At 37.4% G+C, this 16,086-nt stretch overlaps 1 protein-coding gene across 3 annotated transcripts in view; it reads left to right on the top strand.

Moving 5' to 3' along the window:
* Nucleotides 1-16,086, top strand: part of CDH8 (cadherin 8) — a 378,275-nt gene that overhangs the window by 163,420 nt on the left and 198,769 nt on the right. The gene's annotated exons all lie outside the window — the stretch shown is intronic.

Below are 16,086 nucleotides of genomic sequence, written 5' to 3'. Positions count from 1 at the left end.
ATTTAATATACCTAACCTACTGTACCTAACATCACAGCTCAGCCTAGCCTACCTTCAATATGTTCAGAACTCTTTTTTTAAAATGTTTGAAATTCTATTTTTATTTAAAAAAATTTTTTGTGGGCACATGGTATATATATTTTGGGGGTACATGAGATGAGAACTTGTATATTAGCCTACAGTTGGGCAAAAATCATCTGGCACCACAGGGCACTGTAGAGTTTAGTTTGTCTGTTTGTTTGTTTTGAGATGGAGTCCCACTCTGTTGCCCCAGGCTGGAAAACAATGGTGTGATCTTGGCTCACTACAACCTCCGCCTCCCAGGTTCAAGCAATACTTCTGCCTCAGCCTCCTGAGTAGCTGGGATTACAGCTGTGCACCACCACCCCTGGCTAATTTTTGTATTTTTAGTAGAGACAGGGTTTCACCATGTTGATCAGGCTGGTCTCGAACTCCTGACCTCAGGTGATCCACCTGCCTTGGCTTCCCAAAGTGCTGGGATTACAGGCGTGAGCCACCTCACCTGGAGTAAGCCACCGCACCTGGTTGTTTAGCTTCACAATGGCATGACTGGTTGGGAGCTGCTGTTCATTCCCTCAGCCCAGCATTGAAAAAGAGAGTTATATCACATATCACTAGCTCAGGAAAAAATCAAAATTCAAAAATGAAATAGTTTCTACTGACTGCAGATCGCTTTCCCACCATCATAAAGGTCAAAAATTCAAAAGTTGACTCGTCATAAGTCAGGGACTGTCTGTATACTAAACATATTTGAGAGCTTACTCTGTTCCACATAACTATTTAATTACTAGTTAATTAGTAATGTTAATTACTACAAGTTGATGTATATTATTCTATGTTCAGTTCTTCATGTTGGGGGCCTGGGAATCTTTATGTTGAACCAGCTTACAGTGTGCTGCTTCATAAGTAGCCTGTGTGGTCCACAATTTAGAAAACAGTACTATAGAAGTTTTTATTCCTTTCAGACAAAGCTAGTGTGGGGGATACGCCACCAAATAAAGGTAGTTGAAAAAAATTCAGCCTACTTTAGGCTTATTTATGTAAATTAAGAGTCTACAGGACACAGGTGCTTATCAAAATAATTAATCTTTTTATTATTCATATAATATTAGCAACTATATTCTTCATTTATTTCTATGAATACAGACACATATTCACACAAGACACACCCTAACTAGAGGGAATTAGAAAAGAATCATAGAAATATTACAAAATATAGGTTTAAATACTTACAAAAATAAAGTTTAAGCTGTTACCTTTCACAATTTCCCAGGCTCTTCTGAATGTTTTTCAGTGCTTGACCCCCCCATCTGTCCTAAATTGTAACTGACTGCTCTTCAGAATGCAGGTGCTAATTAAATTCTTAACACTTCTTTGTATCATCCTAAAAGCCCAGCCTTCTCACTTCTGTGCCTTCTGAAGTGTCTCTTTGAGTTGTGTTGTTAAAGAGGTGTATTTCCCATAGTGAGTACATATTACTTTTGTAACGTAAACCAAAAATAAAATTCTAAGTCCCCCGAACCATCTGAGTCCCTGCCCTCCTCTTGGCCAAGGGCATTCCAAAGTTAACCTGGAAAAACTAGTTCAGGCTGTGATGAGAATGGGGAGCTGGACAGGACTCTTTATGCCCTCCTGCCTTTTGGAATTGCTGTTAGAACAGACTCTGAGTCTTATGAGAAGCATTCACAATGTATTGTCTCTGAAGCGTGCTACCTGGAAGCTTCATCTGCATGATAAAACTTTGGTCCCTATAACCACTTAAAGTAATCCAGGCATTCCTTTGTGTTGATAATAACTCCTTCAACCAATTGTCAATCAGAAAAATTTTAAATCTACCTATGACCTAGAAGCCGTCATTTTGAGTTGTCTCACCTTTCTGGATTGAACCAGTGTAAATTTTACATGTATTGATTTATGTCTCATGTCTCCGTAAAATGCGTAGAACCAACCCGTATCCCAACCACCTTGGGCACATGTTATCAGGACCTCCTGAGGCTGTGTCATGGATGTGACCTTAACCTTGGCAAAATAAACTTTCTAAATTGATTGTGACCTGTCTCAGATACTTTTGATTTACAGTAATTAAAAACTTGAGATAACCTAATGCTTTTAAAAGGATGTAAACATCTTTCCCTCTGTCCTAACTCACAATTAGCTCTTCTTCTTGGGTTAATATGTGAAGTAAATTCCTGTCCTGAACCTCTGAGATTCCAAGTTGGTTTCCATTGAGTCAGGCCCAGAGATTTGCATTATAAACACAGCTCCTTGAGGGATTCTAGTCCTGGTAGAGAAACCATTCATGCAGAGCAGAGTTCTTCTCACACCGGATGGATATACTGCTCTGTTTTCTGACATACTGTGCTTTGTTTGATGGTTTAAAAAATGTACAGTGAATGTCTCCACATTCTGATTTTCAGGTAGCTACGGATTTCTGTTTTTTTTTTTTTGCATTTAGAACAATAGAGCATAGCAATTAAGTACATGTAATTTACTGTTAGTCAGAACTAGCTTCTGGTGCAGACCCCACATCTGTTGATTATTGGGACCCAGGCCAGTGGCCTCAACATTTTAGCTTTTTGTTGTTGTTGTTTTTAACAATTAAGATTTTCTCACATTTCCTATTGGTTGTTTTCATTTTGTGTGTCCTATTTTATGTTCATCTTTAAAAAATATATTATTAGTAGTAGTATAAAGATCATCAATGATGTTCTAAATGCTTAAATATTTATTTGTTACATCAGAATCTAACATGAAAACTTTTGCCCATATTTTGAATTTTCTCTTTAAGATCCTTAGGTAGGCTGGGCACAGTGGCTCACACCTGTAATCCCAGCACTTTGGAAGGCTAAGGTGAGAGGATTGCTTGAGTCTAGGAGTTTAAGACCAGATCCTGTCTCTATTCAAAAAAAAAAAAAAAAAAAAAAATCTGCCATGGTGGGATTACACACCTGTAATCCTAGCTACTTGGGAGGCTGAGGTGGGAGGACTCCTTGAGCCTGGGAGGTCGAGGCTGCAGTGAGTTGTTATGGTACCACTGCACTCAGCTTGGATAACAGAGTGAGATCTTGTCTCAAAAAAAGGAAAAATATGCTTATCGTATGAGTGTGTGTGTATGTGTGTGTGTGTGTGTGTGTGTGTGTGTGTGTGTGTGTGTGTGTGTGTTTTCCTGGCTGGACTAATTATTGGGGTGCTTGCTTTTATAATTATGCCACAAATGTCTATACAAAAAACATATCTGTAATTGAATAGATGAATGAATTAAAAACATTTATTGAGTACCTATTTATGCCTATCCTCTTTTGGAAATCTAGAAGTGATTTGAATATAATTTAGTCTCATTTAAGTCTAAATAAGATAATTATATCAAGTAAATAAGTACTTGTACCAGAAACATAGAAGCTCCTTTATATTTGATGGTAATTATTAGTATTCTAGTTACAGACTAATATTTGACAGTAAAACAGGCAATTGACAATGGATTTGAAAAGGAGATTCAAATTATGTGGCGCACTCTTGAAATTTAGTGAGTTTCAGAGTAAAAAACCCCAACCACGTTGGGCACATGTTGTCAGGACCTCTGGAGATTTTGTCACGGGTATGCTCTTAACCTTGGCAAAATGAACTTTCTAAAGTGATTGAGACCTGTTTCAGATACTTTTAGTTTACAGTAATTAAAAACTTGAAATAACATACCACTTTTGGGGAAATCCACACCTCTGAAGGAGAGTCATTTGTGAGGTTCTTTGTTTAATGATTATCCTGATTTCTAATTATTTTCTTGGGAGTTCTGGAAAGCTCCTCAAGGTAGCTTCTCTTCCTATATGAAATACTGTTTTGAAAACATTTCCCTGGAGAATCTAAACACAAGAAAAGCTCAGATTCCACTGTTTTTAGACATTTCCCAATGCTCCTCACTTCACACATTTACACTGAAACATGTACAAAATACTTACTGCCGCATTTTTCTTTCCGCCTGGAGAACAGCTGTAAAGATATTAATTGTGCTTCGGTTATAAATGGATTGCCAAAAGGGACAGAACGGGTTGTGTATCTCATCAGCATGCCCTGTCTGGTATAAATAATGAGACAAGAACTTGGTAAATTGGAAATTTGTGATAAAAACAAGATGTGATATTATGAAGTCCCACCAGTTCTTTCTTCTAGATACATCGATTTTTAAGGCACTCTGTGAGACTGCTAAATCAATGATTGTCACAACATGTTGGCTAAAAGGGCTATATTACTGGGGTCAACTACAGATTAGCCCAAAGGGTAAATATAAAGGTAATACAAATGTTAAAAAGAAACACATCGCAGATGTTGTAAAATATAGTTGGAAAGGCATAGCTGTTAGAAAACGTATATGGTCTTTTTCTCCTTTTCCATCTAAGAGTCTTGAATATGGCAACTAGGAAGAATTGAAAAGAGAGGAAACAGAATTGAATTGAGTGCAGGACTTCATTACTTGAGTTATTTTTAAAATAATGTCAGAATTTTCTTTGATGTTTCCTCAAATTATTCGTGTGTGTCTTTCAAATCTGCTAATTTTTGCTTTTACCTTTCATAAGCACCTAGTGAAGTTGCTATTTCCTAGTATGGCATAATGATTAAAATTTAAAGAGATTTTAAAAAATATTGATATTGCTAAATATGTTGCATACATAGATTTGTGCACTTTGAGTTGCATTTCAAATGAAACCCAATTTTGTAAGAAGTCTTCAATGTAATTAAATTTGAGGATTGGGGGACAAAACAAAACTCATACATGTACACATAGACACATACATTGTTCATTTACTATAACAGTCAATATTGTAAAATCACAGACTACCTTTGAAGTTGGGCTATTCATCATGTCACTTTATCAGGAAGATTTCCTTTACATACCTCCAAACTGTGCGCCACCTTTTCCTAGTAGCAGGTCTCAGGGTCAATCTTCTCTGCACACCCACCACTCCTGCAACATGCCTAGGTTACAGTCTAGGCAATAATGTTTCTTTCTGTGCCTCTCCCTGGTAGGCTGTGAGCTAGCTCCTGAAGGGCCAAGAAGGACCAGTATTCATCATTGGTACTCCAAGATGGAACAGTTTGGTGGCATTCAGCAACTGACAAACATACATAGTGTGAGAAGAAGGGACTAAGGAAGTGAGAATAAAGAGAAAGAAGGATACCAATAAAGAGAAATGAAGGAATATGTTGAATAAATACAGCATCTATTCAATTTTCTTGCTACCATTTCATTAGATTACTTAAGAATATGGTCTGCATCAGATTCATCAGTACATCTTCACGGCTGAAAACATAATCATTTCTTTTCTTTCTCTTATCTCACCCTCTCTCCCTCCTCTTTTCATCCTCCCAATTTGAAAGCCTCCAGATATTGGCAGAACCTTAATCATTCTTTGTAAACCCATTGCTTAGCCTTTCACATATTATTTTGTGTTTGCCAAGATTTTAATTAAGTCACGTAGAGTTTTCAATACATTTTTTAAACAACTCTCTCTAGGCATGCATGTACCAAGGTCTCACTACAGATTGAGTCCCCTAATCTGAAAATTCAAAATTTGAAATACTTCAAAATCTGACACTTTTTGAGTGCTGACATGACCCCAAAAGTGGCAAGTTCCATACTTGATCTCATGTGATAATGTGATAATGTCCTCAGTTCATTATTTCCTCCATAGGAAATTTTCAGGAGCTTAAGTGAGGGTTTAATATCATACTAGCCTCCGTTTGAAACTAATTCTGGCTTATGTTGGGACTGGGTTCAACTCTAAGAAGACAAGGTCATGACTACCCTTTTAAGAGTAGAGAAAACCCTTACCATTATTCTTTAATAGATTCAAAATGAAAATAAGACAAAACAGTAGACATAACACCTAATTCAGAACATGATCAATGTGCTACATTAATTTCTGAATATCTTCCAAAAGAAAATAAGCTATTCATTCTCTCTTATTTATATATTTACCCAACGAATATTTCTATGCAAAGCATTTTCTGAAGTGCTGGGGAGAAAAATAAAAATACTAGTTCATATTCTCTGCATTTGAAGATGTAAAATTCAGAAACATTATAGTGTTTGTGTAGCAGTTAAAAGGGCAGATTTGGGAGCATTCTTGTGTGCTTATAAATTCAGGCTTTATTCCTTCTGTTTGAAATCAGATATTCATAGCAGACTCAGAGGCTTGTTGCAAAGATTAAATGAATAAATATTTCATATCAGGTATAATTCTCAGCACTTGTATAACAAGGACAATGTAGAATCATGCTTATAATTCGAACAAAGTGACAGAGCCACGTTATCAAGGAATGGGTTAATTCTGGAGGGGAGCATGAGAGGGGAAAGTTGAGAGAATAAGAAAGAATATTGTTCCTAAGAAGCTTTTAGTCTAAAAGGGGAAAATCTGTATGCACTGCAATTTATATATAAAAGTAAAAGGTGCCTCTAGAGACAATCAAGTAAAGTATTTTGAGAGTTCAGAAGAGGGAATGATTCAACTTAGGAATCAACTAAATCTTGAATCTGGGTCAGATTCAGCTACGTGGATAGTTGTGGAATCACAGAAATGGAGTGAGTAGTGGGTAAAGTAGTCGGGAATATTACAAAGCTCTGGGTAATTGGTAGAAAGAGTTGTTTAAAACCCTTTACTAACTTCCCATTCTCCTAAAATAAGCTCCAAACTGATTAGTCTAATTCATGGGTACCCTTCTAGATTTGCAGCCCCACCTGTGAACATTGACCTGAGATTATCTTTTTCTGCCTGATTTCAATATCAATGTCCCCTCATACCAAAAACTTTGCTTTAACTGTTTATCTGCCCCTCCTGCATTCTTCAGTATTTCTGTGTCACCCACTGCATTTGATCACATCATTTAGTAGCTAATTGTTCCATTTTGGCTCTCCTACTAGTCTACCCTTGTAGAAAGCAAGGATCTTCTAACCGCAGTTTCTGAAGCTCGACACAGCAGGATTTCAATTAAAAAAAAAATTAAAACAATGAAGGGCTCAAATAGGAGATTAGCCTAATTTACTTCCATTTTAGCTGCTATGTCATTGATGGCAGCATGTATAGGATATTATATTTTGTGTCAGTTAGTAAATATTTTTTAAAAACTCTTTGAACTCATAGTTCTTGTAATGATTGCGAAATTAAACCTTTTTCATCTAAGACTGTCATTCCTCAGTAGCTCAATGGCTCAGTGGCTTTTCACTTTGTCACATTTGAAATTTGATAGGATTTTGTCTCTCACATTGGAAAAGGGAGGGTAACCCCAGCTACACTATTATTGTTTTTTAAAGTCCTGGCTTTTAACTAGAAAGGTAAGCTTATACTAGAGGGACAAAAAAAATGAACAGCCACTATAATGGTTAGATCTCTGTTCTCATGCATCTTGGCCTTAAATTTATATTTTATTAAATAAAAATAAAGTAGCATGCTCTGGAGAGCACAGAGTGTGTCTCAACCGAAATTCTGTCACCTGGGAAATACTTGATTGTATGTTATTTTTATGGAGCCTCAGAATAAGAATAGGAAGTAGGTGGTACTATTCTATTTTTTAAATAAAGCAACTGAGTCTTATTGATGTAAAAACATTCTGTTCCTGTATAAGGGTGTTAAGTCATGGATGTAGAATATGATCTCGGTATAATCAAATAATGTCAACAGAAACATCTGGTATTACAATTATATAATGTATATATATATGTATATGTATATACAGACACACTATATAATTCTATGTATACTACAATTTTATATGTATATGTAGTATGTATATATGTATACACTATATATCTGTACTTTCGACTGCATCATGCTGCCTTTGAGAAAATATATTTAATGAAGATTTGGAGTTTCTTACCATGAAGAGAAACCAGGTGAAAACACTGCTAAAGTAAACTTCAAATGCTATTAGGAGAGAAACTCTAGCTCTCTTGCATATTCTTATACCCTCCGCATCTAAGTTGGTGCTTGGCATATAGTATATACTGTGCAAATAGCCATTGTGTGATTGAATAGAGTAGTTCATTTACTCAAATAGAATGAATTACTTTTTTTTTTTTTTAAATTGAGACTGGGTCTCACTCTGTCACCCAGGCTGGAGTGCAGTAGCATGATCACAGCTCACTCTGGCCTTGACTTCCCGGGCTCAAGTGATCCTCCAACCTCAGCCTCCCAAGTAGCTGGGACTACAGGTGCACACCACCACACCCAGCTAATTTTTGTATTTTTGTAGAGACAGAGTTTGGCCATGTTGCCCAGGCTAGTCTTGAATTCCTAGGCTTAAACAATCCACCTGCCTCACCCTCCAAAAGTGCTGGGATAAGAGGATGAATGACATTTCTACCTGCTGTAGTTGTCACATACTGTAGAAGGCACCTGGGCGTCTGTGGTGCCACCAGTAGCATAATTTCTCAAAGTCAGTATGGATATCGATAGCTGCCAGTCTAAAGCATTTATGGTGCTATTTAGTTCTCAAGCATTTACAGGATTTCATTCCATAGGTAACAAATTAGCAAAGGTTTGATTCCTGGGAATAAGCAGCCTATGAAAAGAAAATACTTTTCTTTTTCTGTTGTATTAGAAATAGAACTGCCCCGATTCCGAAAAGGTGTATTTATGCACATGGAACTATAAAACAGGCAGCTTATTAGTTTTCACAACCAGGCCTCCAATTGCCCTCATTATCTGTTTGCAAAAGCAGTGGGTAGGCTACCATGCTAGCATTGTTTGTGAGGGATACAGAAGGTACTTCCCCTCTGTGCATATAAACATGGCTAAGATTCTACAGTTACACATTTTCATATGATATTTTCCATTTCTCTCACCCAATGCACATTACAGATGTTTGCTGGAATGATGCATGGGTGAATAGAAGACATCTGTGTGCTCAAACGCATTTTCTAAAGTGTTTAATTGTTTCAGAAAGTTTCAGGCTCATTCTAAAAACACAATGTTAAGTGTGCATTGATGTTTCATTAAGTTACAAAATTGTTTGGTTCCTTAAATTCTCCAGAATAAAATATGTAAACTGAATTTTATTTCCCCAGTTTATGTCCCAAATCATGGAGCCAGAGAAATGACAGGATACATTTCGGTGCTGTCCATCCGCCTGACTGCAGTTAAGAATCTGTCTCCGTTCCCGTAATAAACTTAATTTGGAGCATGTGGAATTTGGCAGGAACATTTCACTACAGGCTGAGAGTTGGCACATAAGGAGAACACCCAGTGAGCAGCGGGTAGGCCTTTGCAAAAAAAGAAAGATAGGGAACTAATCATTGAGGATTCCATTGTGTGGTATGTGTCATAAAAGAGAGGCTTCTGAAGCAAAATGGCAAGCACATGCTGCCTCTGCCTCTTATTCAACTGGCTTTTCTAAATGGCAATACTGATTACCCACAAAAGAGAAGGGTTTGATCTTCTGTTATCAGCTTGACATTACTCTTGTAGTTAATCAACTGTAATTCAGAGCAGAAATTCCTGGAAGGAATTGGAATCCCTGTCTTCTTGCTTGTAGTTGAATGGTCAGATGGTAGTAATTCAGTATTTATTTCCCCTAGAGTTTGGCTGGGGATGAAATCTCCATATCCAGAGTTAAAAAAGAAGCCCTAATTTTGGCTGATCCGTGTTTAATCCTCCTCCCCCTGCAAAGACACGCCTAAGTTGCCCCTTGGAGGTTTGGATATTTGGCATGTGTATTCTATAATGAAATAGCAAAACTGAAAAATACTGGTAGAATTTAGGGCATGCTTCCTGCTGGGGGAATTTACTTGAGGCCCTTCAAGAGAAATGAATGTTGAAGACTATGGTATCCGTCAGAGAGATGCAAAGAAAAATGAATGCATGGGCTGCATGCACTTATTTCTCAGCTTTTTCCTTAAGCACATCAGGTCGGTCCTCTGTTGTAACTTGGTGGGGGAAGCAGTGTGATGGGGAGGGGGTGGAGACTTTCAATCAACCAACCAACCAACCAACCAACCAACCAACCAACCAACCAACCAACCGGACATCCAGCCAACCAACCAACCAACCAACCAACACGCATAAAACCTCTAGAAATATGTGACAGTCAAGTACAGAAGTATCCCAGAGCATTTTTCCATAAAACTAATAAATAATGAATTCTGTCTGACACATTTAAAACATCCAGGACCAGAAGCTTCTACTTCTAGTAAGGGAGAATTTAAACATCAACAAGTAATACGGGCCTTATGAAATTATTGCTCTGCTATACAACAACAACCCAAAAAAGGTTGTCATGGCAACCCCTGTGCCTCCAACACCTATTTGTATTGTACAGTACTTAGGGGAATTAAGAAGGATGTGAGAAGTTGGGTTGAGGGTTTAGTTTTTTTTTTTTTTAACTTTTTTTTCTTTTTTTTATTATTATACTTTAGGTTTTAGTTTTATTAAAATAAATGAACGCAGTTGCATCATTGCTATGACCTTTTAGGCCAGTGATTTTTGGGATGCATGAATGTTTAAGTAAGACACTTTCAGATGATAATGCCAAACATTTTGTCTGTGGATTGTACGTACTGCACTTGGAACAGGATAACCAGCACATCAAATAAAAAGTTTGAAGAGCATAGTAGGAGACCAAGAATGTGCATTGTTCTGAATTTTAGTCATTGCAAAAGTTCTGCCCCTTTATTTTCCCACCTGGTATTGGAATGCTGATTCTCTAAAAATGTATTGCGAATGACTCTTTGCAAATGGAATTTGTCTTCTCATCATAAGAGTTTTAGCTTTTCCAGTGTGCACATTTTTATGCTGCACCAAACAGTTGTTTTCCTGATCAGGGTGTCAGCACCAGCATTTTTCTTTCTGAATAATGTGCAGAATTGGTGTGCTGACTTGCTCACAAAAAAAAGTATAGCCTCACTAACAGAGCTGCATTACCCAAACCCCAACATCTCATTTTCCCAAAGGCCTTTCATCTTAGTTTATTGGCAAACTGGAACCTCTACCCCAACAGTGTAGCATCTTTGATGGTTAATTTTGCCTGTAGTTTTTGCTGTTATTATGTGGGAAGGGGAGAAAAATAGGTCCTGCTGCTAATGGGAGGAAACTTTCAGGTGCGGCAAGAGGCACATGATACTGTAAGCCTTTTGTTAATTAAAATCCGAGCAGCACATTGGCAAATTTCACTTAAACGAGTGGAGCAAACTAAATGCAAAAAAAAAAAAAAAAAGTTTGTTTAATGCAGAATTCACCTTGGAATTGATGTGTTCATACTCGGCTTGATACTAGCAGGCTGAATTGTGGTGACAGGGATCATTTTTGTTGACAACAGCTGGAAATACAACAGCTATATTATTATAATTAGGATCAGTATCAAGTTGGATTATAATAGGGGCTTTCTTGGAGAAATGGCACAGTGTCAAATTTATAGTCACTAGCTAAATGAGTCTCTTGTATCCTTGACAAAGGGACAAAAACAGTTCCAAATGAAAACACAAACAGAGAATCCTGGTTGTTATATTTCCTGGGTATTACTCAGGGTCCTATTTATCACACACCAACACTTGCAGCTTTGAAGAAACATTATCCTGCAAGGTTTACACTTTTCAATTTGCCTTTGTGGTCTGCATTCTGTATGCATATCCATGGAGAAGTGTGCATCGCTGCTTGACTAGCAATCTTTTCTGCTACAAGATTAACCTCGAAACATCCATTTTTTCCCCCATGGGCAATCACTTGACAAATGCACCGACAAAACCTCCACACACATCTATTCCAGTGTACAGGTGCATCAACAGTCTTGAGTCACTATTAGGAGAAATATCGTCCTTGACAGAAAGTAGTGCTGCTTTTTCATTTTCGGATGTCTAAAGCTGAAGGATGTGGATTTCCAGGAAGCCAGACATCAGGCAGAAATATTCTGGATGAGTATGTGGGTAAAAGCTTGTCTTAGCTCTGTTGCAGTCCCCAGCCCAGTAGTTCATCTTGGCATGGACTGGGAGATATGGCATTCATTCAAAATGCCATCCATTCAAATAACATTGAGAAACTTGTACAGACGATGTGCCCGGTGTCTAGCCCTCCTGCCTAATGTATAAGCTTTTACATAGTACACTTTTGTTTATAAAATACTTTTTATTTTTGCTCTCAGAGCACTTTTATACCAAAGAGAAAGCTGATGTGAGATAGATTAGTAGACTGGATGGAAGAATGAGATACTGTGTGTGTGTGTGTGTGTGTGTGTGTGTGCACGTTTGTGTGTGTTTTCTTTTGAGCAGTTTTACTAACAAAATCTCTAAGCATGTGGATATATTGCTACATTTGAGATTGTCTTTTTGTGTTTCCCCCCAAATTTAATAAAATCTATTGTCAAAGCCATTATGCAAAACTACACTAAATTATAAATTAAAGCATTCACTACCATCTAAAATTGTAAAAGATTAGTTTGTTAGTTTTACCTGTATACACACATAATATAACAATAGTGACAGTAAGCTCGTAGTGTCAATAACTCTTCTGTGCTCTTTGCATACATTAATCCATGTAATTATCTCACCAAGCCTATGATGTAACAGTAATGTTCACCTTCCTTTTTAAAGGTTAGGGAATCAAAGCTTGGAAAACTTTTGTTACTTGGCCAAGAACACAGAGCTAGTAAAAGTTGGAGATGAAATATGAAAGAAATGTTCTGGTTGAAGATATTTTGACTCCACATGTATCCTCTCAACCACTTTTCTATACTTCATATGATTACGTGTGATCATCACGCAAAACTTTGAGGCTTGTAGAATAAAAATTGTTTGTCTTTGCATATGAAAAGCTGAATCACAGAGCATGTAGAAGATAGAAACCCAACCCCTTACTCCAGTACCAGTAATAACATGATGGGCTGCCTCTCATAATAAGATAAGATCAACAGAAATAGATATGCTCATCATCAGTCTTGTAAGCTCCAGAGAAAATATCCTATCTTCCATTTAACAGGAAATAGTTTGCATGACTATGGAGTATGAAGAAAGAATACTTCACTTTACAAATGAATCTGAATAGTAGTTCTTCAAAGTAATCACAATAGAAATTAGTGTCTCTAGGGAGAATGGATGAAGCTAAATTTTAAAAAGTTTGGTGCACACTACAGGGATTTTTAAGTATTATTTCGTATCAAATTGCCTGAAAAGATTTTTTAGAAATGTGTCTCCATTTTATTATTCCATAGATCTAGAAGGGACATTAAGGATCTGTTTTTCAGAGGGTAAAATCTAATACAGAGACATTTAGTACTCACTGGCTTAGCATGTTGTTATTTCTGTGATAGGTACCTACATATATTATTTTGTTTAACTCTCACAATAACCCTATTATATTTTGTAGATTTAAATCTGAGGCTAAGACAGGTTAAAGTATTTGCTCAAAGAAACAGATGAGCGTTTCAGAAGACGTCAGAACTATTCTATGTTCAAAACTGTTAACCCCACACTACTCTGACCAAACGCACCAAGGCTGTGCATAAATAAAACAACACAGTTTTTCAGAAAATATTTGGGTATGTTTTTTCTCTGTGAAGGCATTTCCTAATTTAAGAGTCACCCACTAGAAGGAAATTTGGTAATGACAGAAAGTTTTGACAATTTGTTCACTTTTCTTTTTTGATTACCAAGGCAGTGACTGGAACTAAATTCTCAGATTCATTAACTTAATATCATACTGAATATTACACCTTGACTTACTTTTTTTTCTGATAATGTGTTACTTCATAATGGGGGAGCATAATTTCTCCTTAAAAAAAATCAAAGTAAATACACTAGACTACAAAACAAAGCAAAAAAATAAATTGTTATATGGTCTTCTGCATGAAAGAGACCTCTTTCTCATAAGTCTCTGAACTCTGTTAGTTCTTTCAGTAACTCTGGTGTCTTTTTCTTATTATTCATTCTTTTTCCTTAATTTTTGAACTAAATTTAGACTTACAGAAAAGTTGCAAAAATAGTTACTACATACCCCTGTCTTAGTCTGTCTTGTGCTGCTTATAACAAAATACCTAAAACGGGGTAATTAATAAAGAAAAAATTATTTTCTCACAGTTCTGGAGGCTGGGAAGTCCAAAATCAAGGTGCAGCATGTGGTGAAGCCCTTCGTACTGTCATCTGAAGGAGAGGAACACTGTGTTCTCTTATGATGAAAGGGAGTTTGTCTCTCCCTCTGTTAAGCTCTTTTATAAAGGCGCCTAATCTGGCCCTGCAAGGTGGCTCATGCCTGTAATCCCAGCACTTTGGGAGGCAGAGGCGGGCAGATCACAAGGTCAAGAGATAGAGACCACCCTGGCCAACATGGTGAAAAACCGTGTCTACTAAAAATACAAAAATTAGCTGGGCATTGTGGCGCACGCTGTAGTCCCAGCTACTCAAGAGGCTGAGGCAGGAGAATCGCCTGAACCCTGGAGGCGGTTGCAGTGCGCCAAGATCACACCACTGCACTCCAGCCTGGGCGACAGAGCAAGGCTCCATCTCACAAACAAAAGCACCTAATCTCTTGTGAGGGAGGTGCCCTCGTGGCCCAATCACCTCTTAAAGGCCCCACCTCTTAATATTGTTATGTTAGCAACACCTGAATTTTGGAGGAGACGCATCTAAACCATAGCAACCCCTCACTCAGTTTACCCTCAGTTTAACACCTTACCACAAAGATCAAAACAGGGAAATTAACATTGATATCCACTTCTATTGTCATTACCCAGCGTTAATGTTTTATCCTCTCTTAATTGAACTACTGTTGTAACCTCATAACATGTCTAGTCTCTTAATCTGTGTCTGTATTTCCAATTAAATCCGGAGGCCCTACCAGAGAGAGTGGCCCACAATATGGGTTTGCTCTTTAACTGAAATTTCTTCCCTATTTCCTAGAGGGTAAAGCCAGTGCTCCCCATCTTGGCATGAAAATTCCCCTATATTTTCTTCTTAATTTCATGTCCAGGCTTAGCTTTGATGGCAGACTTTTTCTGTCATGTCATCCCTCTTTCTGAGTATTTTTTGACAATTTTATCTCACTATCTTCCTTTAACCTAGAAGGTTTTATTCCCAATTCTTCTGCATCTTATGTAATATTCACATAGCTACAACTATTGTACTCTCATGTTGTCGTTTTTGCTAGTTAGTTGATGAGTTACTTGCATCTGGTGGAATGTGTTACACAAGAGGCATTGAGTGCATTTTTTATAATTGCAGATTTTGTAGAACCTCTGAGTCATCATTCTGAGTAGAAATTCCAATTTTACAGGACTATCAACTGCTCAACAAATATTATTATTACCTTTTCACTTAGAGTGACTGTAATTCAAACACTTCCAAAAGATATTGACTGACTAGATCTTGCTAAAGTTCTACACTATTTCAGTAAACACTGAGATATGCTGCTTTTCCCCCAGTTGCTGCTGAGCATGTTGATTTCTGACAGCCCAACACCGATACTCCCTGCCACCATTTTGTAGTTGTCCTCCCCTGAAGGGAGCTGCTTGGGCCAAGACTAAGGTTCCATTCTCAGGGGGCATCTTGCATGCTGTAACTGTTTCCTACTGGAATATAAAAGCTTGACCCATTTCCTCAATGGACATGCCATCTCTAGAGCCCTGTGGAGTCCAATGAGGCTTTCGTTGTGACTGCATCACATCCCAGATGCTTCTGTCCAATTTTGTCCTTTTCACTCCCCCATAGATACCGATTAAAAACACTCTCCAATGAAAGTTTAGCAAGAAATCTTTATCTCAGAGTCTACTTCCAAGGAAACTAACCTGTAACACCTACCTGCTGTTTCTCATTAAATCAACAGATAATTTATTCACTCACCCATTTATTCAATGAGTAAAGGTATGTTCAATAACCATTATGTTTCCAGCACTTGCTGGATGAAGAAGACATTGGCCCTGACCTCACAGCATGTGATTCTTGTTACTACACCAGACTTTTTCAATTTCTTTCCATTTTCAGGGGTTCCCAGAACTTCCCATAGTTTCTCACACTACTTTGCCTTTTCTTATGTTTATCTTCTTGCTTAGAATTCCTTCTCCTGGTTAAACTCTACCTTTCTTTGATGATTTAACTCA

The sequence above is a fragment of the Hylobates moloch genome, unplaced genomic scaffold (genome assembly GCF_009828535.3).
Source record: "Hylobates moloch isolate HMO894 unplaced genomic scaffold, HMol_V3 SCAFFOLD_6, whole genome shotgun sequence".
Classification (NCBI taxonomy): domain Eukaryota; kingdom Metazoa; phylum Chordata; class Mammalia; order Primates; family Hylobatidae; genus Hylobates; species Hylobates moloch.
Note: the sequence above shows the minus strand (reverse complement) of the source record. Positions and strands in the feature narration are given on the sequence as shown.